This window comes from Danio rerio, chromosome 6, assembly GCF_052040795.2.
Source record: "Danio rerio strain M-AB ecotype USA chromosome 6, GRCz13ab, whole genome shotgun sequence".
In the NCBI taxonomy this organism is placed as follows: Eukaryota; Metazoa; Chordata; class Actinopteri; order Cypriniformes; family Danionidae; genus Danio; species Danio rerio.
The window spans coordinates 49004640-49032518 of record NC_141026.1 but is presented as its reverse complement, the minus strand read 5'-3'; the positions used below and the strand labels follow the sequence as shown (position 1 = coordinate 49032518).

The window sequence follows — 27879 nt, the reverse complement described above, 5'->3', positions numbered from 1 at the left end:
CTTATTCTCACTGCAACTGTATATAAAAGAATGTCACCTAGTCTGATAAGTGCTGTTTTATTTCCCATTATGTGGATGGCAGTGTGTATGTGTGTGCTATTTACCAGGGTGCACAGTGGGATGATGTATAAAAATCTCACAGCTCAAGTAAACATACTTTTCCTTCTGTTTACGCTTTGCTCCTGCAGTTTGCACTTGGTGTGTACTTAAAAACAATAAACACAAACAGTCACTCATAGTTGTATGCTGTAAACAAAAAGCTGATGTTTAGGTATGAATCCACCATAAACCCCAGGCAACATTGTTTTGCCACGTTTTCCAAAAAGTATCTGGATGCAGCCTTCATGATGCAAGCTGAGATTGCATCACTCAGCGAGATTGCTTGCACTCAAATGAAGCTAGTGACGTCACTGTGAGGGGTAGGGTTAGGTGAGTCCATTAAAAAGCATTGGATGGAGCCATGATTGCACTGCATCCAGACCCCTCTCACATTTTCCAGTAATTTCTGTAAAGTATAATTTCAGGCAGTCCAAACACGACACAAAGAAATCAAGACTGATGTTCTGGTTTCAAATGTTTATGCAGTTTTATAAATTTGCCGAACAGTGAAAGTGCACCTGGCATTTTGAAAGTGTGTGAATGTGGAAGAATGTAAAACAGTTGTGGCCGCATGATTGATTTGGAAACCATTCATTTCTTTGCACACAGAGACTTAAAATGAATCAGGCCTTTACCTGCTGGAAGCCTGCTAATGCCCTCTCTTGCTGGTTATCATTTAGCCATGGGAGAGCTGGTTAATAGACATTTGAACTAGATTTCCAACACAAACATACCACTGTGTTAAGACAGGCACGAGTACAAAATGCAAAACCAATTTTCTCTGCGGTAAAGCCTCTTGCTCAATCCTAAACTGCAGCCTGCGGAAAATTCCAGCAGTTTGAGCAAACGAATGAGCAGTTAATCCAGTCTGGGAGACTGGAATAACATCCCAGGTTAATTGGTGCTGAAAATATTGATGTGGCGGTGTGACATTTGTGATCAAAATCATCAGTTGGTTATGCTGTAAGATCATCTCTGAAACAGTTCTGGCCAGAAACAGACAGACATCGGTATTTGCAGATTATCACGATGAATCACGTCTCAATTGGAAATGAATATTTGCATGCATGATGTGTCATATTTATAACTGCAAGATGCAATTCCAACTGATTAACTTTGGTACAGCTCTAAAAATGCATGCTTGAGAGCTGAAATTCACAGATAAGCTGTTGACATTTCATTACGCACATGTGCTATTTTCTCCTCAAATACTGTGAACTAGCCTGAAAACAACTTCCGTGCTGCGATATACATTTAAAATGGTGTTGTTTCTCAGCAAAGGAGCTTACAGCAAAAGTTTTACTTCATATTCTGAGTCAACTCACAATCTCCAAAAACTTCTCCAGTAGGCATGGGCTGATATAAAACTTTAACGGTATGATAACCTTGGGTAAAAACCTCACGGTTTTATGGTTTTGTGATTACTGCTCTAAAATATAATCCAAATTTCTGGGTAAAAAAACAAGAACTTTTTTTGCTTTGAACACAATGGCTGCATTGGAAATCACATACTTACTGCATAGTATGCCAAAAACAGTATGCAACCCAAGTAGTATGTCCGATTTTATAGAATTTGAAAAACAGTTTGCGAGAAGTACATGGATGACCTACTTCTGGTGAGATTTTGAAGTGTGCATCCGATGGACGCTACGCTATCCCATGATGCACCATGAGGGAATTTATGAATGGCAGTGTGGCAGGTATGTCACATGATGATGATGACAAAATGGCATCTGTAGTACGTATGAGCTCTATTCATTATTATTATGTAAAATGTTAATAGTACTTGTAAATACACATCTTTGACTCAACAATTGCAGAAAGAATGTGTGTACTGTATAAGACCAAAACGGGCCTGGAGCTTACATGGATAAATTTGATTTACAAACAAACAGCCAAAAATTGTTCTCGCATCAAGGGTGCCAGAATGCTGTTCCATATCATTTCGGCTCATATTGACCCCTGCTGGTCCTTGTTAAACTGCCAACTTCAACCTAAAAAAAGGGCATTTTTTTATGGTAATAAGATAAACGGCATAATCTGTAATGTATATAATATATGAACTGGAATGTTGGAATAACATTTTACAAACCAAAAAAAGAGTAGCTTTATTTGCACATTTCATGTGTTTTATCACTGCACTAAAAAAGGAAAGGAAAAGGGCTTTGTGCATGTGGATGCAATTTTGCTGAAAATCATATTATGCTGCCTCTTGCAGATTTCACTGCTGTTTCAAAGTGACCTGTCCAGTGGGAAGACACAGAAAAATGTAACTAACAATGTTTTTAAACATTCATTGCAGATATTCCAGCACATCAGAAAACAAATTGTCACCTTAGTATTATAAGGTTCTATCTGACATTTTTGTCAAAAATGAGATTTTCACATATTCTTTTTAAATGACAGGCAGTCAGACAGCGTAATACAGAGAGTGAAGCAAAGCGCATAAAAAAAGATTGATAATTAAAAGGGAAAAAAGAATAAATAAATATATTATTGATATATATATATGCTTGGATTTCACGCACTTCACGCATTGGGTTAAATTAGGCTTTGCAGTCTCCCTGGTCAGTCCTTTACTTGTTCAGCTGAGGGAATCGAACCAACCCCATGACGTCAGACGCAGTAATATTCCAAGATGGCGGTGCCCTAGGTCTAAAATCTATAGTAAAACATATCGTTTTCTTCTAAATGGTTACATTGATCGAGTTTGATTAATATATTATCATAAAGAGGAATCAATACACAAAATAATGTAAACTTAACCGACTTTTAAGTACCTTATTAAAACCATAAGGAATTCAATTTCAGATACAGGCCTTTTTTTATTACATATTATATTATAATAAGTTATTTCTTAGCCACAAGTTTTAAATAAATTGTCAAAACAAACTTACCCTAGTTGTACAGTATGCATACACATTTCACATACAAATATTTAAAGACTATAGCAAACTAAAGGTCCTCACCATATATAGACTATAAACACACAGAGAACTTTTAAACAATCATTATTGTAAGGACAGTAATTAAACCATATTGGTTTTAAAAAATTAAGAAAGTAAGAAAATTAAGACCAGTACAATTTATTTAAGACCTACAAGACAACATTTCAGAGAACTTTGTACTGAGACTTTTTAGGGCTTAAATTTTAGTTTTTAAAATTTAAGACATTTTAACCTCCTAGGGCTTAGTGGCCACATACGTGGACAGCACATTTTAGGTCTTAAGTGGCTATTTAAAATACTTTAAATATTTCAAATATTTTGTTACAGACATACAGGTTAATCCTGCATTTGTTTTGCAGCATATGAAATGTCACAAACATCATTTTCAACTGTCCAAAATGGGCAAAAAATTTTGTTTTTACTCTCTGATAGTCAAAACATTACAAAAAAAAAAAAAAAACAGTCAGGAAAAAGTATTTTATGTAAATTCAAACCACAAGTCCACATATATGGACATCATTTTTCTCTAAAAGTACATCATATCAAAAGATGATACTTAAGCCAAATAGCAAAAGAGAAATAAAAATGCATTTAAAAAAACACCTTGGGCCTTAAGAGGTTAAGACTTATTAAGACCCCGCTGACACCCTGAATTATATAAATGTTCCCTAAACAAAAACATCATGGGGTGTCAATAGGTCTGGATTACCTTGACGCAATGTGAATGTGACAAACTTTTCCCACCTTCCAGTAACCTCGCCACTGCTAGTTATTTAATGAGGTCTTGCCTAAAAATAACGCTGATTTACATGCTGTCTGGAGTGTTCTGTGTGCGCTCTGATGGAATGGCTGTCCTGAAGGTGATGTAAATCACCAATCCCGTGTTTCAGGGCTTCAGTGACTGACCTTTTGCCACTTGAAGGGGTTGCGAGTGATGTCATTCTAACAAATGCTTACAACTCATGGAGAGACTCTAGACAAGGACTAAACCAGAAAAGCAATTGCTTCCTGTGGGACATGAAGCGTGCTAACATTAAAATAAAGCTTTATGTATATAGTTGTTCGTTGCAAAATGTTGATTTTCTGGGCCAGTGGAGCAAAAATAAAGCAGGAACAGAAAGGTTGATGAGTGCCGCGTAATTTGTTTAGATATGTCTGAAACCTCAGTTATAAAGAATCAATTATATTTCAAGGTCAGTTCTATGTGATTACAGCTAGTAAGAAAGCAACCATATCACTGTTGCAAAACCATGGCACAAATAGAGATATATTAAGCATTTCTGAGAGCAAAGGGGTGTTGATGAACAAAAATAAACATATTTGGCAAATTACTGAAGTGACAGTGTTGACAGGTTATAAAAAGGGGGAACGTGTAAATGATGAGTGAGAGCATGTGATAGAGGAGGGTATATAAAATCCACAAAAAAAAACAACAACCCTGAAATTATCAAATCAACACTTCATCTTCATACTGTACATAACTTTTGACATACTATTTCTTTACGGTAACTTATTAAATAAAAAAAAAAGATTGTCACAAAACATTCATAATACATTTGTCTATATAATATTATCATGGATTAGGTATAGAATATTCACAAAAGTGAGTCTGAGGATGACAACATGGCACAATATTTTATATATACACTCAGCGGCCACTTTATTAGGTACACCTGTCCAACTGCTCTTAATGCACATTTCTAATCAGCCAATCACATGGCAGCAGCTCAGTTGATTTAGGCATGTAGACATGGTAAAGACAATTCTGCTGCAGTTCAAATCAAACATCAGAATGGGGAAGAAAGGTGATTTAAATGACTGTGAATGTGGCATTGTTGTTGGTGCCAGACGGGCTGATCTGAGTATTTCAGGAACTGCTAATCTACTGTGATTGACGTGCACAGCCACCTCTAGGGTTAACAGAAAATGGTCCAAAAAAGAGAAAATATCCAGTGAGCGGCAGTTCTGTGGGTGTAAATGCCTTGTTGATGTCAGAGGTCAGAGGAGAATGGCCAGACTAATTTGAGCTTATAGAAAGGCAACAGTAACTTAAATAAGCACTCATTACAACCGAGGTATGCAGAGGAGCAGCTCTGTATGGCAGATGGGCTACAGCAGCAGAAGACCCAACACAATCTCACGGCTATTCGTAACTTTTTCATTTAGTGGTTAATTCGTATGAATTCGTACAATCTAATTTGTACAATTTAGTACGATTTGCTCATCCCCCAATGACAGTTGGGGTTAGGTGCCACACCTCCTTTTTAAAATCGTACCATTTTGTGCGACTGAACTCGTACGAATTCGTACGAATTAGCCACTAAACTGGCAAAACGTAAAATACTTACGTTTTCTCGTGAGATCAGGCTGGAAGACCACACCGGTTGCCACTCTGTCAGCTAAGAAACTGAGGTTATAATTTGCACAGGCTCACCAAAATTAAACAATAGAAGATTGGAAAAACATTTTCTGGTCTGATGAGTCTCAATTTCTGCTGACATTCAGATGTTAGGGTCTTAATTTGCTGTCAACAATATGAAAGCATGGCTCTATCCTGCCTTGTATCAACAGTTCAGGCTGGTGGTGGTGTAATGAGGATTTTTCTTAGCACACTTGGCCCATTATATATATATATATATATATATATATATATATATATATATATATATATATATATATATATATATATATATATATATACATACACACACACACACACACACACACACACACACACACACACACACACACACACACATATACAGTTAAAGTCAGAATTATTAACCCCCTTTTGAATTTTTGTTTTATTTTTTAAATATTTCCCAAATGATGTTTAACAGAGCAAGGACGTTTTTACAGTATGTCTGATAATGTGTTTTCTTCTGAAGAAAGTCTTATTTGTTTTATGTAGGCTAGAACGAAAGCTGTTTTAATTTTTTTGAACCATTTTAAGGTCTAAACTATTAGCCTCTTTAAGCTATCTTGTGCCATGTTGTGTGTTTGTATATATGCCTTTGAAAAAATGTCTCTTTACAGTATGTTTTGCTACATTCATTATACTTAATTCCTGCTTCATTGAAATAATAGTCTGCATTGAAATAACATGTTTAGGTGCATGATTTACATAAGCATATAACATACATGTACAAGGCTTATCACTTCATTTGCATATCTACCAACAGCTAACACCTTGGAATAATACATTTTCCTGTATCCATCCTCATTTGCATGTGCACCACAAATTAACACCCTTGAAAAAATAATTGACTTTTTCACTTCCTACAGATGTTGTAATTAATTAACAAGTGAGGTTGGCTTATGATAGAGAAGAATGACGGAATAAAACAATTAGAAGTTGTGGGTCACAGTTTTATTAATTAATGCAGAGAAGCTCGTCGGTTTGATTTCCTTAAAGGTTTTAAACAATACAAGTAACAGTGTGTTTAGATTGGTTTCAGACTGCATATTCTTAATGCTAATGAGCCGTCTTTTAATGCAATCATTTACATATTCTGTTTGATCTTTCAAATGATGTATGTATTATTTAAAATCGTTTTTGACTTCTTGCAGCAGTTTTCCCTTTTGAACTTCTGAACAAAACACAGCAGAGACAATTTAGAACAACACTGTAGTCGTGCGACCGGTATTCGGTGCATTTGCCAATGCCGTAATTCTCTGAACATTGTTCATTTACTACCAGCAGCACCAGCTGTGTTCACTTGTTACAGATTGTCATATATAAATGGAAACTTGTAAACCAAGCGCAAAGCATCAGTGAAGGTGCAAATATGCCCTGAAGAGCTATAAAAGGGGTCATTTTCATCCCATCTGTATAATTTTGACGTGATATACTGTCAATTATTCTGAATGTTGTTTTGAGTGTGATATCAACTTTTTCATAATTTATTGAGTGTTCTATGTATGCTGTGTATGATGTAATTGGGTGAAAATAGAATATAAATAATTTGTGCTTTTCTTTATTTGAATATAATGCCAAAGTCAACCAGAAGAGGTTTAAGATATACAATACATCTCTAAGATAACCATATACAGTTGAAATCAGAATTATTAGTGCCCCTGAATTATAAGCCTCCGTTACATTTTTCCCCAATTTCTGTTTAACGAAGGGAAGATTTGTTTAACATGTTTCTAAACATATTGGTTTTAATAACTCATTTCTAATAACTGATTTATTTTATCTTTGCCATGAGGACAGTAAATAATATTTGACTAGATATTTTTCAAGACACTTCTATACAGCTTAAAGTGACATTTAAAGACTTAACTAGGTTAATAAGGTTAACTAGGTAGGTTAGGGTAATTAGGAAAGTTATTGCATAACAGACTATCGAAAAAGTATAGCTTAAAGGGGTTATTAATTTTGTCCTTAAAATCATGTTTAAAAAATTAAATCTGCTTTTATGGTTTACACACATCAAAACAGTAACTGACAATAACAATAATTGACCAAACGAAAATACCATAAAAATTAAGATACACATTTTTTTAATTATTTTTTTTCAAAAAGAGTTTTTTTTTGCCCTTTTGATGTCTACAATTATTAATCGAACAAATCAAAACAGAAACAAGTAATATTCATTCATTTTCTTTTTGTCTTAGTCCCTTTTTTAATCAGGGGTTGCCACAGTGGAAGGAACCTCCAATTTATCCAGCTTATGTTTTACGGAGCGGATGCTCTTCCAGCCACAACTGCAACCCAACTTAGCTCATTCAATTCACCTGTACCACGTCTTTGGACTGTGAGGGAAAATGGAACACCCAGAGAAACCCCATGCGAACATGGTGAGAACATGCAAACTCGACACAGAAATGCCAGTTGACTCGGCAGGGGCTCAAACCAGTGACCTTCTTGCTGTAAGATGATCATGTTACCCTGCGCCACCGGGATGCCCAAAACAAGTGATATGTCAACCAAATATAAGTACAGTTTGTCTTTACTCTGAAAGAGAGAGAGAGAGAGAGAGAGAGAAAGAGAGAGAGATATCACACACACAACAACAACAACAACAACAACAACATTACACTCAATACTGGAAAGATGCTGCTAAAACACAATAGAATATGGAGCTGTATTTACAACTAAAAAGACAATATAAACCGGCAGAATACCCACAGTAAGGTGTGTGAAATATTATACATTAAGAAAACCATAAACAAAACACAGATTGAGTGGTCTGGCGGTTGAGAAAGAAAGACCCAGGGAAAAGAGACTGTTCATTCTGTTCACAGAGAGAGGTGGAAATATCTTTCCTACTTCACTGTGATCACTATCACCACATTAGAAATAAATATTTCTAGGAATTCCAGCAAATTTTTCTATTATCAAATTTAGAAAAATTAGGAAATATTTCAGGTGAAAATTCCACAATGATCATAACAGCAGCCAAATATGTGTCACCCTGCCACAAACTCAGACTGTCAGGACAGACCTAAGCAAGAGCAGTTCTTATGTTTACATTTCTTATTATTATTATTACCATTCTATATATATTTTTTTTGCTTTTAATTTATTTAGTATTCATTTTTTTTGTTATTACAACTTTTGTTTACTCATATTCATTTACTTATATACTATACATGTACTTGTTAATTATTTTACAGATGTATTTTTCTATGTATTGTATAACTGCTTTGGCAATACTATGCAAGTCATACCAACAAAGCTCATTTGAATTTAAGAGAGAGAAGGAGAGAGAGAGAGAGAGAGAGAGAGAGAGAGAGAGAGAGAGAGAGAGAGAGAGAGAGAGAGAGAGAGAGAGAGAGAAAGAGAGAGAGAGAGAGAGAGAGAGAGAGAGAGAGAGAGAGAGAGAGAGAGAGAGAGAGAGAGCAAATAGGATGGACTTTGAGGAGCAGTCTGTCACACTCTGTTTAGTTTAGACTTATTTTTGCTAATTTCTGATTTGTTTAAGTGAAACATTTAGTGGGATTTAATGAGTCATATTACTTTATTGGTCTGTTAATCAAATTAAACAATTCATGTGTTAGAGGGCACCTATTTTACCCCTTTTACAAGGTGTATGTAAAGTTTCAGCTCAAAATACCCATCAGATTATTTAATATAGCCTCCAGAATCTGCCCATTTTAGTGTCTGAGGATACTGTAGCCGTTTTTGTAGCCTGTGGCTTTAAATGAGCTGCTTCTCATTACCCACCATTCCCATGTACATGTCTGTTTCTCCTGCATTACATCAGATAAACAGCAGTCAGTGACAGAGTCAGACACAAATGATGCTGAAATACAACTTACACGTTTATTCCATGTGTTTTAGGTGGAGATTATTCAAGCCTTTCTGAAATGATGAGTCTCACAGAAATGCTGTTTGCCGTATACGTACACATACAATCCCAGTTTCTTTGCTGTGGAAGATGTTCTGTGGAAATGTGTATACATGTTATTATACAAACATTGCACCTGTCAACTGCACTCCTTCGTCACGTTGCAGTTGGTCTTAAAATCTCTGGGGTTTGGGTCTTATTTCAACGTTAGGAAAAATTTTAAAAGAGACTTATTGTGTTTATATTACTTCAATAATTCACACTATATCTACACACAGTTCTGTCCAAACAGCTTACAGATGTTGATTTTTTTCATAGGTGCCCTTTAATGATTGGTTTACAAGTGTCAGTTGTCATTCAAGAAAATTACCAAAATGAACAACCCTAACTTTTTTTTGTAATAGTGCTTGCCTTGTCTAAAGATAGACAGACAGACAGACAGACAGGCAGACAGACAGACAGTTGGGTTAAAAATAGCAGTACAACAACAGTAACCTATTGAGTCACTATTATATATTTGTGATATGTGTGCATTGCCAATGATTTGCTTGTGTATGTAGTGTAACAGTCATCAGACTGTTTGTGTGTGTGTCATGTGTGCTGATTGTTCTGAGTAATTAGCTAATTGATTGAATTGGGTGTGTAGAAAATAATAGCAGTGTGAAGTTTAATAAGATAATTCATTCATTCTGTGAAAAAAACAGCTAGCATTGATTGTTCTTTGTTAAGAACGAAGGTCAGCTATGTGTCTATGTTATAAAATATATTGTTTGTGTGGGAATGTGACAAAAAAATAAGGCATTCCAAACATTATTCAGAAGAACAATGTCACTTAAGGAAAATGTTGATTGGAGAAGGGAAATTGTATAAGGAATTGCTAAAAACATAGGATGCCGACCTAAAAGGATCTTAAAAGCTTTAGATTGGCAGCAAAACCCAAATCAAGCAGCATAAAACTAACGGATCAAAGAATAGTCAGGATGGTAAATATCAAGTCAGACAGATAAAGCAAGATGCCAACAAGAAGCCCCAAAAAGTACCATTTAAAAAAATCTGCGCTTGCAGAATTTGCCAATGAACACATTGACCAGCAGATAAATGGACTGATGAGATGAAAATTGTTCTTTTTTAAATCCAATGGTCAGCCAAAAGTCTCATCAGACAAACCTTGTGTACGGAATTCAAGCCAGTAAGATTGGTGTAAAGCCTGATTTATACTTCTGCGTCAGGTGACTGGCGTAACCCACAGCGCATGCAACGCGCGTGGCTGTGCATTTATACTTCTGCGAGCTGTCTCTGTCGGTCTGCATTAACACTTCCGAAACGCTAGTTAGCAGTGGGGTTTAAATGTTCCTCTCTGTCGAGTTTCTTCGCTGCTTTTTTGCTTTTCCTGAACACTTATAGGATGTACAAGTGGCTCAAACTCGCTCATTTTGAGGCAGGAACCGGCGGACGTGCAACAACTTTAACTATGAGGTAAACACAAATCAAAACTTTCCATCCGGAGCTCCTTCACGGGACTCCACACTTGTAAACAATCGCTCGCGCCATTCGGCGGCTCTCGGTCCCGCCCAGACTCGTCAGCGCTACCAAGCCGACCAATCACAGAGCTTATGTACGCGTCGTTGCGACGTGTAGTTACAATTTTTGAGAGGTCAATCCCCTGAACTCAACTTAAGTGAAAACTACATTAAAATGCTGTTTTCAGAACAAAACCTTGAAATTCACCGGAACTGTGAGACTAATTTGTTCTGAAATGCCTGTTTCTAGGTGCCAGAAGTTAACTGATTCTAACTGACAATGCAATGCAGATGCACAACAGTTATCAACAAACAATGGCAATGCAACTAAAGAGTAACTTAAGAGTAAATATATATATATATGGTATATGGTATTTTTTTTTAATCACCCTGTATATTCAAAAATAGCAGTTTCTATATTTTTCTCTTTAAACCGAAACTTTATACACCTATGTTTATTATTATTCTCTTTATACACCTATGTTTTTAGTTAATAGGGGTTTCGGTTTAAAGAGAAAAATATAGAAACTGCTATTTTTGAATATACAGGGTGATTAAAAAAAAATACCAGAACTCTAAAAATCTGTATTTAATCAAAGAAACATAATGGAACCTTAGGGAATTAATCAATGTGAAGAGTACTTAAAGTTTATAGATAGTTCAATATGACCTCCACTAGAGTAAAAACAACCTGAAAGTTGTGGTATTGTTTTTGGATCACCCTGGATTATTATTGCATACAAAATTCATAAAATATCTTAAAACTTTGATTGAGAACTGAATGTTTAACATTTTCACCATATTTGAAATATGATAATAAAAGCTATTTAAAATATTTGCACCTTATTCACTTTTTTTAAGCCATTGCTATTTTTTGTGAACAACTGTGAGCACAACTGTGTTTTATATATACACTCACAGTTCAGTGGCATGTCAGTTGAATCTGTTAAGCTCGATGTTGCTCCAACATTTTTCACCAAATTTGGAGATTTTATTTTTTACAAAACTCAACTGAAACATTAAAGTCCACATTTACATTTATTATATATTCATTTGTATATGAACAGCTTTTGTAAATGCAGTTTGTTGACCTGAAAATAGATGTCTCAATATTTTTTATTTAATATTATCACATTTGATGAGGAAAATAAGAGTTTTTGTTACAGTGTAACTGCATATTTATGTACAAATTAACATACTATATACACTTACTACATGGAAAGTGTTCGAATAAAGGTTAAGCTTAAGTTTAGTTGCATGTAAGTATACAGAGGGCCCTATTATACACCTGGCGCAATAAGGCACACAAGATGTGTTTGGCGCAATTTGCAGCTGTTTTCAGACCAGCGCAAACCTTATTTTCAGAGTTTGCGTCATGTTGTTTAAATAGCAAATCCATTTGCACTACATTGTGGACTCATGGGTGTGCCAGTTATGGGTGTGCATTAGTCTAAAGTCCAGCATTAGCTATGTGCCTACAGTGTGCATGTTCCAATATACACAGCATGTACAACAATACACGGATATCTTTACATATGAAAACAATAAAGGGATTAAAATGTTACAAAAAATATTATTTACTACATGAATATAAAAACCACTGCCTCCATGCCTACTTCATGTCCAGGGGCTTTTTTTTAATTTAGTTTATTCATGACAATTAGCATTTTTATTATAATTGTATTATTGTTAGCAGTATTATTTATTACATGCATAATTATATTTAAGTTTAGATTTGTCCACCTGTCGGGTTTTGGAGACATATACATCAATATATGGGGCATAAGAATAGGATTTGTGTTACACTAAAGTTTTTTTGAGCACACTTTGTTATTATTGTTCATTTATTTGTTTGCTGAAAATTAGAACTGAATTTCATTTTAAGACAAATTTTTGCACTTAACAAATGAAATTATGGATGTCTTCAGTGGAGTGTGTACAACACCATTTCCTTATACAAAAGTAAAGGTGTAAAGAAAAGGAGTAAAGAGTCAAGTCAAGAGAAAGTAAAGAGGCTAAATGGAGAAGGCTCATTCTATTTCCTTGAGCAGATGGTCCGTTAAACTTTTTTCTCGCTAGTGAAGTGTTCAGTTTTCATTAGATTTTTCCACTTACAGTCCACCATGCAAATAGTAAATGCGCTATGGTACGACCCAACTGACTCCTAAAGGGAATAGGAGATGAGACTCTGGTTGGTTTAATGCACGTTAAGCTCAAAATACACCCATAACTCATTAAGAGAATTAGCACAACCCTGGCGCAAAGCATTTTTTTCTGTTGTTAAAATATCAAAAGTGGATTCAGACATACCTTTAACATACCTTTGACATACCCTTGTGTGCCATGCACTTTAGACTTTGTGCCTAGATTTTTAAAATAGAGCCCATAATTGTTATTAGTATGTGGAACATATGTAACAAGTACAAATGCTAAATAGTGTTACCAAATTAGTTTTTGTTTAAATCAGCACTGTGCTGCCTATTTTGCATTTAAAGAGCATGCTTTTGCTTTCACAGCAAGCTATAAAAAATGAAATATAATAACTAAATGCTGAAACTTCAGCTGCATTCCAGGTAGAACTGAAAATGCATATTTCACAGTGAGTTTCAGTTATTGCATTAGCTAATGTGAACAAATGAAACCTTATTGTTGAATATCACCTCAATAATAACATAAAAATTTGTTAAAATATAACTTTGCATTGTAATAAAATATCAGTAACTCATATTAAAGTTTTATAAAGGCTTTAAAACTCACATTTCTTTTGTTAAACATTCAATGTTTTTTATGTTATCAAGTGCAACAGTACACAAGACAAATGCACTGTTCTGTTACTGTTCAGCGACTCTTCGTCATGCTCTGCAATTTCTGACTATCAACTAACTGTGTATACATTATGTACGGTTTGCTGCTCATAGCTAATGTAAACGAGCGCCTGCAGGTAATAACAATCAATCACTCATCAACAGGGAGCACACAATTCTTCACTTCAGGCCTTCCGTGCATAACAAAGTTCAGTGCACAATGTCATCCATTCGTCCTGCTGCCATTTGCAGAGCGAGCAGCAAGGCCATGGTGCAGTTTAATGAGAGGGTAATAAAACTGGCGACCCGCTGACCTTTGCCGTTCAGGACTCCAAGAGGATTAGACATCTTTCCCAACATCTAGCAGGAGAAATAATATTCTGCTGCTCAGAACATCCAAGTCGTTTCAATGGCCATTTGGTGGTTTATGCGTTGGGTTCAATTCCAAGTACACAGGCAGAGAATGTCAAGAAGATTGCAGTGAAACACGAGTCTCGACAAACCTACATGGTTACGCTAATGCACACTACACTTTTTAAATCTAAAATGTGGCAGTAAACACATGCTGATAATTATAGAGACAATATTTATGTTGTAAAACAAATGCCTGTTTTATCTTGCTGAAATGGGAGGAGTGCTTGGTAGGACTTTATTTTGATGGTCCCTATTGCACATTTTGTTATCTACGAGTCACATTGCAACTGCATGCTAATTAATTCTCAGTTGAGTATTAGTAAACTGTCTGCTTAATATCTGTTGATACTGCTCCTTCTACAGACATTAAACCCACCCAAGCTCATTCTGAAAACGTATTCCCGTGGACGTTTCTGGAGACCGCAAAATACGTCCCATGAGGTACGTATGGCTGCATTTCATTTTTTAAAGCGAACGCTACGGGGCGATGTGACACCGTTCTCTTTCGCGCTTGCCAGCTGACCACTTACCTCATTGTGGAGGGCTTTCCCGCTGCAGTCAGTTTGTTCGGTCAGCTCATCGTGTGCATCGGCGGACTTCAGATGCAGAGAGGAGGAGTTGACAAAGGTGTCCGAGTTTGAGTCTGGGGAAGAGCAAATCCAGAAACCAGGTAACACAAAAACAGAATGCAAAAAATAAAGCAAACGAGTTCATAGGGTGAGAACGTGGTGAAATCCGAAAACGTGGTAAAAAAAAAAAAAAAAAAACAAGACTAGGGTTTTTCTTTTTCTAGACAGCTTTTCTAAATTGTTGCTCAGGTTTAGGGAAGTGAGCGGGCGGGCGGGTCAGTTGGTAAAACTGGTTGGGTTCAGGGAAGGAGGAGGGTGGGTCAGCTGATTGGCCGGTCGCGCAGTCAATCATTTGGTCAGTCAGACAGTGGCCTCTGGTGGGTTGACGCGAGAACAGAGTGGGCACGAACGGCACTCGCGAGAGATGTTCGAGATACAAAAAAGCGCACACAGCGGCCTCTAGCAGATTCGCGACAACAAAAACTGCACAAATACGTACCTCCCGGGACGTATTTCGCGGTCTCCAGAAACGTCCGCTGGACTACGTTATCAGAATGAGCCTGGGTTGCATTTAAACGACTAAAAGAAACTCTGCAAGTACATGTCCACCGACACTAACTCTAACCCTAACCTAACAATCTAAACATAATCAATTGAGAATTAGCTGACATGTAGATGCAATGTAACATGTAAATTCAACAAAATGCATTAAAGGGCCCAAAGTAAAGTGATTCAGAGTGCTCATCTAACAGCTAAATGCAGTCTTTTTATGATTGTAATCTAATATATGAACACACACATGTAATGGGCCAGATTAGGTCAAATAATAATTGCATTTATTTATTTTTGGAGATTACCTTTTATTTTATTTTTTATTTTTTTATAATAGTGTGACATGGATTGCTGAACATACAAAATGCCATTTAAAAAATAAAATTATATATGTACTACGAGTGTGATGTTGCATTTCAACAACAGTTTGACCACATAATTCTGTATATAAAAAAGCAAATCAAAATATCTGATATCATCACATAATAATCACATAAAGTCTCAAAACACTTTTGTAAGAGGAATTACTTTCTTCCGCCGTTCATACACATCTGCAGCTGACATCAAAACAACCCCGAAAAAGCCAGAGCAAAGTAAACAATACCAGATTACTGTGGTATAAATACAGCAATACACAATACAAAAGACAGAGAGATCGACTTAGAATGTCACTTACCTGTTCTCTAATGATTTGTTCAGCTGTAGCTTGAAACATATGCTGAAAAAATACAGATTTTCTTCCCTAAGGATTTTTATTATTATTCTTTTTTTTAATTCATTCATTCTTTCATTGATTTTCTTTTCGGCTTAGTCCCTTTATTAATCTGTGGTCGCCACAGAGGAATGAACCGAAAATTATCCAGCATATGTTTTATGCAGCGGATGCCCTTCCAGCAGCAACCCACCAATTTTAGCTTACCCAATTCACCTGTAACGCAGGTTTTTTGGACTTGTGGGGGAAACCGGAGCATCCAGAGGAAACCCATGCGAACGCGGGGAGAACATGCAAACTCCACACAGAAACGCCAACTGATCCAGCCGAGGCTTAACCCAGCGGCCTTCTTGCTGTGAGGCGACTTGCTGTGAACACTACCTACTGCGCCACCACATCACCCTCCTATTAAAATAGGCACTGTCTTTATAAATAAACTACATAGTTGCAATCTAAACAACTACATTCTTGAAGAGAAAAGCCTCAAAAGTACATTATGTTGTCCAACAGCTGCAATAGTTGGCAAACTTTAGAAAAACTTTTAATATGCCAAACTATTTTAAATGCAGTACTTTGGATCACATAAATAGAGACTTGGTGAGCAAAAAAACTCTTAAACATAAAACCATTACAAATTTTACTGTTCTAAAATGTTTATGTGTATATTTAAGGGGGCTCTAAAGGCTCCCCCTTTGCTGTAAACGAGGGTGGGGGGCAGTAGCTTATTTGCATTTCAAGAGCATGTTTTGTTTCCACACAAAAAGGCACTTTCACAGCAAGCTATAATAAATGAAATATAATAAACGAGTAAAGGAATAAATAAATAAATAAATACATAAATACAAAAATAAATGCTGAAACAATACAACTGAAACTGGTACAACTGAAACTGAAACTTTTTATTGTCAGTTTGTTTTTGAAATAAGCAAAATTAACAAATGGAACCTAATTGTAAAATGTAACCTCATTGATAACATTAAAAAGCTATAAATATAACTTTGCAAAACACCCAAATATATATAAAAAGGCACTTTATATATATTATAAGTGCTTGTAATGATAATTTTTAATGATAACAATCAATAGCTATAAATATAACTTTGCAAAAAACATAAATATATTTTAAAAAGGCACTTTATATATATCAGCAGTGCTTGTAATGGCAATTTCAATCAGCACATTCTTACTTGTTTTTTCCCTGTTTAGCTAAAAGTACATAAAATGCTTCATTTTATCAGACATAAAATAACATTTATGACAAGTCAAGACCATATCGCAAATTATATCTTTAAATTGCTTTGCTTTACAGGGAATTACACAAACAGAAACATTAAAGTTGTCACCACTGTGGATATATTAATACAAGTTTTTTTATATGGAGTTTTCAGAACTATCCAGTCATGAACAGGGCATAAACATTGAAATAAACCCAATTAATACAGATATTAAAGTGTCAATCTGTAGCATAATAAACACGCCCCAGTTAAGATTGAAATGAAATCATATCGAAAGTCATTTCATAACAGCAAGGTGCCAACGAGAATAAGATGTTCTTCCCACAAACACTCCTTTAAACCAGGAGAACCTTCTTTTGGTTGAAGCCAAGGTTGAGTATATGAGAACAGCACACACACACATACACACACATACACACACACACACACACACACACACACACACACACACACACACACACACACACACACGGCTCAAAGGATTTATTACCTTGGACAACTTGGAGGCAGCACTCAAATATCAGAAGAGGCCAGAGCACTTTGAAAGAAGCAAGAGAGGAGCACAGAGAACTGTGAACAGGTAGGGATTTTTTGTTATTGTTGTTATTGTGACAGAACTGAGAGATGTGCAAGAAAAACAATGAAGCAATAAGTTTGTATTGCACCAAAGTTTCTCTCACCAAACTGAGCACCTTGAAAAGACACTTGTATTTTGTAAGGGACACAAACTAAGTGGCGACTTTCGCACAGTTGGGTGCAGTGAACTATGCATGTACTTGACTTAATATAGCGCCTGTTGACTTTTTACAATGCAGAGCCGACATCCTCAGATTACTTGAAGTTCTTACACCAAAGACTTTAAACTCGGGGACTTTGGTTTAAAGACTTGCTACTTGTTTATAGACTTACTTTATAGTGTGACGTTGCTGGAGATGTTTTAGATGCCATTTCTTACAGTTACACTTAAAAAAAAAAAAAATATATATATATATATATATCCTTTGAGCTGGTCTTCCTGATTTGGGTGTCAGGGTCTGGAATCTGCTAGTCAGGTGGCATGAAGTCAGATAAGAACAGTTGGAGGGATGAGTTCTAACTATAGATGCGGGTATCATATCAAACAAAGCCAATGTACATGAAGGGGTTTGGATTAGTGGGTGGATATTACAAAGATATGGTTGAAAGATGTGTTATATTACATTGGTTTATCCGGAAAATAAAGTAAATAGTTGTTCATTTTTAGATCGCTCTGTAGTTTTTGGTTGAAACTACAAAAAATGTTGGGTTCCACACAATTGTTGGGACAACATGAAGGAATTAAGTTAACATTAGCTTTTATAAATGTAAGTGGATTTAACAAAACACCTTTTAGTTGTTCTGTCCAAAAATCTTAAGAAATGTGTTGCTTCAGCTCATTTTAAATAAGTAGTTTGAACAAACGCTATTGATTGAGTGTAGGTTTGTAGGATATTACATTAAATGAAACATGCAATGGTGGTAAACAGAAGTAAAAAGGTGGTAAAAGCACAACACTCACTGATTATACTGTATATTTCACACAAAACAATGAGTGCTGTGCTTCTACCACATTTTTTATCACCATTAATTGTTTCTTTTAAAGTAATTTCCAACCAAAAACTCAATCACATTTCAATTTCTGTCTTATTTTTTGCCTTTTTTGAATTTCCAATATCTATTATTATTAAAGACATTCACGGTATTGCACCAACACCGACAATTGATTAAACCTTGTCAACTTGCTGTGAATTACCTTTATTTTTTTAATAAGAATAATAATATACAGTACAATATGATAAAATACAGAAAATGCAATTATGTAATTATGACAGAAATGTAGACCAATACTTAAGATACACTTTCTTTAAGTGATGAGGATGACAATAAAGTTGTTAGAAAATAAATAACCAATTTACAGCAAGTCACAATCAATTATCATTTTAATGCAATTTAAAATCAACAAAATTAAACAAAAATGTACAAAAATGTTAACAATTAATGTGTTGCTGCTTTTTATCATTAGTTCAAATCGTACGGTCATGTTAAGAAGTCCAACGTCTAACTGTAATAAATAAATAAATATATTAAAATAAGCAATATTTAAAAATCAACCAATGCTTTACTATTATATCTGCTTATTTTATGTTAACTAATGACATTATAGTGTACATATGGAAAATAGTTTAAAATATTTAATGGTACTAAAAATTGACTATGCAATAACTCATTGTGTTGGCATCCTCATTGGCTACAGTATGTTTCCATCCAAATATGCAAAATAAAAAAACATATGTGCATAAAATATGTGCCGAACAGAATTCCCATCCAATGAGTCAAAGTGAACAATATTGTAATTTCTGTATAAACTGGAACCAAATGGACCCTTTTCACAAGACTGTTATGACGTGTTTAACAGTCATCAAAGTTTTTAATATTTAGAATTTTTTTTAATGTATGAACATTTATATGCATTTATGAATGCATTATATCATCTTTGCATCAAAATACAGAAAAAAAAAAAAAAGAATGACTGCTTATGCGAGGTGTTTCTAAAGTAGTGTCTATGAGGCTGAGAGTAATAATAACGTTATTCTCTTCTCTGGCTTCCGTCATCAGTTTCACACAATTTTTTTCCCTTTTCTGAAAGTCTTGATAACACCATGGTGGAGTTTTTATTATTATTATTTCAGCAGATAGGATTGCAAAAAAAAAAAAAAAGCTACTATAGAACATTGTTTTTTATATAATAAATTACTAACTTGCAACTCATAAGATGACGACAAAATGCAATGAACACGCACTAGCCTTAGGAGGTGCGATATGCTTCTGTAGGTAATAATACCAACCCCCTTTGATGACGTACTTTGGAATTTTGGAATGACCAAAACAACACTTCAGATGTTTGTATTGCAGTTGGTCTTCTGGTTTGGTCACTGCAGTCCCATCATGCTCATTTTTGTTATTACGAAATCCATTAAAATAAAATCACAGGATTTTTTTTTTTTTTTTTTTGGATGTGCATGCTGGAATTTATTCAGTAAATGTGTTTGCATCGTGGTTTATTCACCAACACAGGCTCGTACGTAGCCCTATATACATTTCTGGAGATCTTGAAATATTTAGCCAGAAGTACATATGGCTGCGTTTTGTTTTTAAAATGAGCGCTACGGGGTGGTATGATGCTTACCAGCTGACCGCTTACCTCCATTTGGATGGCTTTCCCTCTGTTACGTTTGTCCAGTTAGCTCATCATGTACGTCAGTGGACTTGAGACACAGAGAGGAGTTGACCACGATGACCTGCGAAGAATGATTCCAGAAAGCAGATAATACAAAAAGAAGCCAAAAGATAAAATAAACAAGTAAATAACAGGGTGAGAATGTGGTAAAATCTAAAAACATGATAAAAACTTGGCGAGGGCTTTTCTTTTACTGGATTGCTTTTTAAAATTGTCCACTGACATTAGGGAGTTGGTGGACGGGTCAATCAGTGCTTTTGAAAACACTATTAGTTGGGTTTAGGAAAGGTCAGTCAGTCATTCACTCAGTCAAACAGTCAGTCGACAGCGACCTCTGATGCATTTACGCGAGAAGAGCAGACGAGAAATTTGAGATCTCAAAAAGCATACGCAACGGCCTATGGAGGATTCGCGAAAACAAAAATTGCAAAAACGTATTTCCTGGAATGTATTTCGTTCCAGAAATGTATATAGAGGTACGTTTTCAGAATAAGCCTGGGTTGTTATTTGCAGTTTCTCTACTGTGTCCTACTCATTTGTGCTCATACGTTTTTTTTCTTTGCACATTTTCAAAATGTATGTGCGTCTTGCTGTTTTCTTGCATGTTTTCTCTGCATATATCCAAAATGTACATAGAAATATTTGGATGGAAACATACAGTAGCTACTGATGCATTAAGAGTGCTGAAAGCCAGTCTAAATGTTTTAAAGCTGTTCCCGAAACACAGAAGCAACAAATTGGCTCTGCAATTAATATTTAGAAGTGGTCAGTAGCAGCAGCATTATGTTAATTTCTTTTCAAATGTCTTCAGGGAGACACTGATTTTCATCCTGCACACCGAGAGGGTTAAGAGGTGCACAGGGACATTTGAGATCTCTGGAGAATTCGTCTGTCCACAGGAGCCATTTTAACTGGGCCAGGCTGACAGGACAGAAGAAGAGATTTTATCGCCAATCAGAGAAATAGGAGGGCGATAGACTGAGCGAAATTGGCTTTGCCTATTACCGCGGGTGATTTTCCTCACTTAAACACCCCGCGGAATCGCATCTTCTGTACTCTAAATAAAGTACTGACAAGCAGGCTGATTTATAACATGGCCATTTCCTCACCTTAAACATGTGTTGCTTCGATCCGAGACCTCGGAGTCCCATTGCCAGCCTTCCCTAAGAGAAAAAGCAGACTTAATGCTCCCATTCATATTGAGTTTGTGCGCCGTTAGAGAGACTTAGTTATGCGCTGGTGTGATTAGGTGATTGCTTAAAATAAGGTTTTCGTCGTGACAGTAAAATACCACTATAAATGAGTCAATTTTGTAAAGCGAGTGTAATTTTAGATATTACAGATGCTGGGAAATATTGTGAAGGCCCCTAGGCATAGCTGGAATTTGAACGCGTGTCACCTTGCTAATGCATTGTATGCTAATGATATGTACGCCATTACTCCCTAAGTGGCTTTTCTTGCTGAACTTCACCACATTGGAGGAAATGTAAATAACTAGCACTAACCGAGGGCTGTGCGAGGCTGCTGTGATAGCCTATCATTTGACAAATGACTGTGTCCTACTAAACATGTCAGCAGCGCAATTCAGATAGAGGGGGAAAAAGGTTAGTGGTATAGTTTAAAACTTGAGCATGTCATTAGACTTGCTTTTCATATAGTAGTGTGAAGTGGTAGTTTACTCATGCACTGTTATTACTGCTATACAGCCCGGCTTGCCGCTGGCATGTAATTATGTTATGAAGCATGGCTTTGCTTTCCCAGCAGGATGAAAATGTCTCCTTTTATGCGGCAGGCTCTTCAGATCTGAGACACAGGTGTAAAAAACTCTGAAAACTACACAGATGCTGTTGAACTTTGCACAATACACCTCTAAATTATGAAGTAGGATGGGAATATTCCTTCTTTTAATCAGAGAATGCCCAAGATGGCCTTGCGATGAAGCGTTTTCTCGTCCCCATATAAGCATGTGATGGTGCTGAGTGGTGTGAAGCTCAGGTTGCGTGTAAACTGAAGACCCTCGGCTTGGCAAGCCTCAATGTTCTGTGATATTTCGCTTTAGAAGGGTTGAAGAGCTTGTTTTCCAAAATGAACAGAAGCCAAGGGCTGCTGGGGTCATACTAAAAAGAGTCTGGGGTGTTTCGATAATTTGTCATTCTGAATAATTTGCGGTGCAATCAAAGAATGTGTTATAGTGCGTCTCAAACAGCAGGCAGATTGTACATTAGTGACCCATACTGTACCCTGACTTATTGTACCACTGGGTTTAACTGACCCTGCTTTTACCTCCTAACATTTTATTTGCAGCTATACACTAGTCTGAAACTATTTGCTGTATTTCCACTTATAAACTGGAATAATAACCTGCAAACCTAATAGCTAATAGCCTCCGGCTGCCAGAGTCGAGGCCATAATCAATCAATGCAATCTGAAGGAGGACACACATATTGAATAGCCTCAGCTCGGGTTTATTTCTGATTTCATGGCCACTTTAACCGTCTCCAATAATGGTTTGTAGCTTAAAAGGGCACACATTTAGGAAAACAAACATAGATAATCTCTTATATATTCATGCTCTATTTTTCTTTATTGAGATTGACCATTTCAGTTTTCCACTACATACAGGGATTCTGTAGGTTTCAAGTTAAATTGAAGACTTTTTAAGACATTTTTAGTGCCATTATGATTGAAATTTCGGACTCATACAGGTATTCTGAATGGCCCAGTTGGAAAAGAATTTTATTTGCCCTATCAAACTTTTTTTAATATCACTTAATACATTTAATAATACAGTAATAATAATTTAATAATTCAAAAATAAAATTTAGTTAATTCTGAGCAAAATATTTTAAATATTGTGTAAAAACAAGCAGTCTCTAGTTGTATACATACACTTTTTAAACATGACCTTTCTTAAAAATAAAAAATAAAATGAAAAATGTTTTTAAAGATTTTTAAAAACTATAATAAACTAAATACATGCACAGCAATCTGTCCAGGTCAGCTTCTCTAACAGTAAATACAAGGAGAACTTTAAAAAAAATGTTATTGTAAGAAAAATAACGAAAACATTATGGTAAATAGAGTTAAACATTTGTTTTTTTTAGATGGATTGTTGGTGATTGGATGGGTGTTGGCCAGAATTGGTAGCCATACATGAACAATAGAAAACTAAGATCTGTTTGAAAAAGATTTAAGACTACAACACAATATTTCAGTAAATTTAAGACTTTTTAAGGCAGTTGTCACCAAACTTGTTCCTGGAGGGCCGGTGTCCTGCAGATTTTACCTCCAACCCTAATCAAACACACCTGAACCAGCTAATCAAGGTCTTACTAGGTATACTTAAAACATCCAGGCAGGTGTGTTGAGGCAAGTTGGAGCTAAATCCTGCAGAGACACCGGCCCTCCAGGACCAGGATTGGTGACCCCTGTTTTAAGGCCAAAAATGTTGTTTATGTGATAAAAGACATTTTCAGACCCTGCAGATACCCTGTACATATAATAAACATTCTTTAGCATTCCTCTATTTACGAGTGTCTTCCAGTACACTATTGTGAAGTTGTTTGTTTAATATGTATTTTATTCTTGTTTTTGAATGTTTCTGTTAAGGACTTTTATTTTAGTGTTATGTCCTCTGAGGAAGAGGGTAATGTGTGTGTGTGTGTGTGTGTGTGTGTGTGTGTGTGTGTGTGTGTGTGTGTGCCTCATGTCGATCGCTTCCTTTTGGAGTTTTGTTAAATAAAATAGTTAGTTGTCTGTATTTTCAAGTCCATCATCTTTATTTACATTCACCCACTGGCAGCCAAAACTCCACGCCATACACTATCATTGGACAAATGTTTCATGAAATAAAAAAAAGTTACAGGTTTTATAATGAGCTTATTAGTTCTGAAACAAGCAAGAGTGAGATTGGAGTTTTCCAATCTCAAGTGCAAATGTGACATTGATTTTATGCAACATATTTAATTCACAGACAAAACACATTTTTGTTTTTGCTTAGTCAAAGAAAATTAAAAAAAAGAGAAAAGTGTCCTTGTTCCTAACAATTTGTTAAATTTTCATAAATAATGTCACTAAAGCTATGTTTGATCCAAAGATCAAATTAAATGTTTGCGCATAACTGGAAAAATGCATATAATGTAAGACATGCAAATAAAGCAGTGTTTCCATCCAATGAGTAACAGAGTTTCTTCCTGATTAACTGGCACCAAATATTAACAATAAAAAGGGAATTTACTGTGGTAGGAGAAGCTGTGTTAATCATTTTTTTATTTAATGAATGACTTGCGCCTCAGAAGGCAATCCTGACATGCAGTAAACGCATGGTGGCATTTAAAGGCGTCAAACGCCACAGTGATGTATAGGGTTAGGGGCGGGGTTAGGTGAGTGCATTAAAAAGCATTGTGTCCAGCTCAGATTGCACTGCACCAGGTCTGCATGCAGACTCCTCTCAAAGAAACTGATTTTTTTAAATGAAATGATAAAAAAAAATTAATTCAACTCACTTATTAAGACAGTGTCTTGCAGCCACCTACTGGCTGTTTGCTTAATATTTGACCAATTGTTTTTATTAATTTCATATTTCTACATTAAAGTCATAGATTTCTTAACATTGTGTAAATATGTGCATGTCATATCAAAGCTGCAAATAAAAAGATACGCATTTGTTGATACTTTCAGTAGTTATACAGTCATTAAATCTTAAATTAAATGTAAAAACAGTGTCTGTATGGTGTTATAATGACTATAATTTACTCTAAACATTAACTTTGAGATCATTTTTATCAAAACTAAGGTCCAAATATAAACTAGATGTCATACAAACGAAGGAAAACAAACCTTTTTGTTTGATGTTTGATGTTTTTGTGATCTTTGAACAAAGTAAATTGTGATTGGCTTAAACTATGTTTACTCTTTTTTGAAATCATCTACATGTATTTAGTCTGGGTCCATTGTGTTCTATTTGATATCATGCTGCCCACAACTTTTGAAGAATGGGATGATATCACACAACCTGTTCATTCTGGCATTCAAGGAAATTGTCTGCTTATACTGAACGACACATTCATTTGTGCCAAAACAGCAGATTTGTTTAGACTGGTGTTGAACAACAAAACATATTCACCTGAATATCTCAGTGAAAATCAGGCTGTGTAATAGCACTTCTCACATTGTTTTTTTTTTTTTTCAGACAGACTTTACATTAAACATTAAGTGGAATGGAAAATTAAACCGAAAGCAAATCGAGGTTTTTCCACAATATATCTTGCCTTTAGATCACAATTTTAACACAAAATAAACTGTGATTGACACAAACAATGTTTAAAGCTCACTTAAAGGGATCTATATTTAATCTTAAGCCATTTTGTCCATATTGTTTGCGCATAGGCTGATTATACACAACCAGCTAATTTTGGCAATCATTATAATTTGGCTGCTTCTACTACAGGACAGAACAATTTGTGTAAAATTTGAAAATTAGCTTGAACTCACAGGTGTTTAACAGCAAAAAAAAAAAAAAAAAAAAAAGTATATTCTCTTCTCTATTAAAAGCTTACATGAGTGTTATCTGATAGAATCTTATGGTTACTTAAAGTTTAGCACAAGATTCAAAACAGACCTGAAACCCATTTTTGAGTCATGACCTGCCAGTTATTCATGGTATGACAGATAGGACAACTTTGCAGCAGAATTAAAATAAAGTGTAATAATAATAATTCCTTACATTTATATAGTGCTTTTTTGGGCACTCAAAACACTTTACACATTTTTGGGGAGAATCTCCCTACCCAACACTAGAGTGCAGCATCCACCTGGATAGAGTGATAGCAGCCATATTGCATTCGTAGTCGGTAAAAGATTTGGACGTAGTATCCATATCCATTGACGTCACCCATATGTTTCTGAAGAGCTATAAGTGGGCGTGGCCAACCGGCACCATTTTGTTTGCCTCATCATCTCATCATCGCCTCTTTGCGGAGTAACCAAAAAAGGGTAAAGGGGCAGAGCATGAGCGGAGCTACAGATGCCTGCTAGCATTTTGTTTAGACTGGCTTTTTTTGGGAGAATCGCTTAATACTTCATTACCTGCAACTCGTTTGTGTTCTGACCACATGTGCTTGGTTGTATATTATATCAACAAAGGGTTTAGACTTTAAAAAACACTGCTGTAATACATTGAGCCACTAAACATTGCTGAAAAACGTGAATTATTTCCAAACACTTCAAATGTAGTCTGTGTTAGTAAATGCAAGGCTATTTATGGAATCCAGGCATAACACTGTATGACAACGTTTCAGATGACTGTTCCGTAGCCTACAGCTAATCAATCTGTCAGATTCTGGAGTGCATTACAGGTCTAAACAAATTTTAAATGATAAATGATCTTAAGTAAAACAAATACATTTATAGAGATGGTATATAAGTAAATAATTTCACTTACCTGGGAAATGGAGGCCACTTGAATGGTTTGTGAGCACATTTAAGTGCACACAGCATGCCATGTTATCTGATAATTGTAGGAAATAATTCCAAAAGGCAATTGACTGTGTAAAGCCACATGAAACAAAACTAAAATCTGATGAATATGGCGAGCTCAGTGGCTTATCAGCCGGAATCAGCTGAGGTGACCAGTGAGACGAAGCTCTCACTCAAGTGGCCACACCCTTAATTATGCAGACTTAATATAACTTAATAAAAACTAAACGGATAAGTTATAAAAAAAATGTACCCCCTCTCATAGTCATTAAGGCTATCATTAGCTATATACACCAAAGCCATCTTTTGTACCAGGCTGTAAACATGTATCACCAGCTGCCCAGTTTACGATTGCAGTCAGTAGACATCTGGAGTTCCTGGGGCCAGCCCCTAAAGGCGAGTCAATGAATTGCAGTTTCAGTTACTTCCGTATTGGCTTCACAAGGGAGAGCACGATGTTGCCGCTTGAACACCACACACCATCTGATTAGTGGAGAGGAGACAGAGGATGGAGCCAACTATGATATGGGGATGGTTAGAAGGCCATGATGGACAGAGGCCAGTGGGCAAATTTGGCCAGGATGCTGGGGTTAAACCCCTTTCGAAGGACATCCTGGGATTTTTAATGACCACAGAGAGTCAGGACCTCAGTTTAACGTCTCATCTGAAAGACGGATAATACATTAACAACTAATAATAAACAACATTTATTAATGCATTCATAAATCATACACTGTTCATTCAAAATATAACCATTTTTAATCATGAATTAGATTATATGTCATGCGCTAATGCTAATTTAAGCAACTTATTATCAGATTATATGCATAAATTAACACTATTCTAAATGAATGCATGCTTTTCATTACAGGATGCCTTAAGCAAATGAAATTAACTTTATTGTATAGTGTAACTTGACTTAATTACACGGTGCATGCTTTCTCTTGTTCATCCTGACACTGATAATAATAAGCAAAATTTGTATTACCATCCTAAC

At 35.7% G+C, this 27879-nt stretch overlaps 1 protein-coding gene and 1 long non-coding RNA gene across 9 annotated transcripts in view; one reads left to right on the top strand and one right to left on the bottom strand.

Annotated features, from left to right (window-relative positions):
- Positions 1-27879, bottom strand: part of LOC147836467 (uncharacterized) — a 97349-nt gene that overhangs the window by 16937 nt on the left and 52533 nt on the right. For all 3 annotated transcript variants that reach the window (XR_015494108.1, XR_015494107.1, XR_015494109.1), the window contains exons 2-3: positions 21515-21568; positions 20370-20466 (exon numbers count right to left, since the gene is read on the bottom strand). This is a non-coding gene — a long non-coding RNA (uncharacterized LOC147836467). The remainder of the gene's footprint in view (positions 1-20369; positions 20467-21514; positions 21569-27879) is intronic.
- The window catches only part of igfn1.1 (immunoglobulin like and fibronectin type III domain containing 1, tandem duplicate 1), a 58928-nt gene continuing 48707 nt past the window's right edge, over positions 17659-27879 (top strand). For 5 of the 6 annotated variants that reach the window (XM_087255564.1, XM_087255562.1, XM_087255565.1 and 2 more), the window contains exon 1: positions 17672-17729. The gene's annotated coding sequence lies outside the window, so the exon portion shown is untranslated. 6 annotated transcript variants of the gene reach the window in all.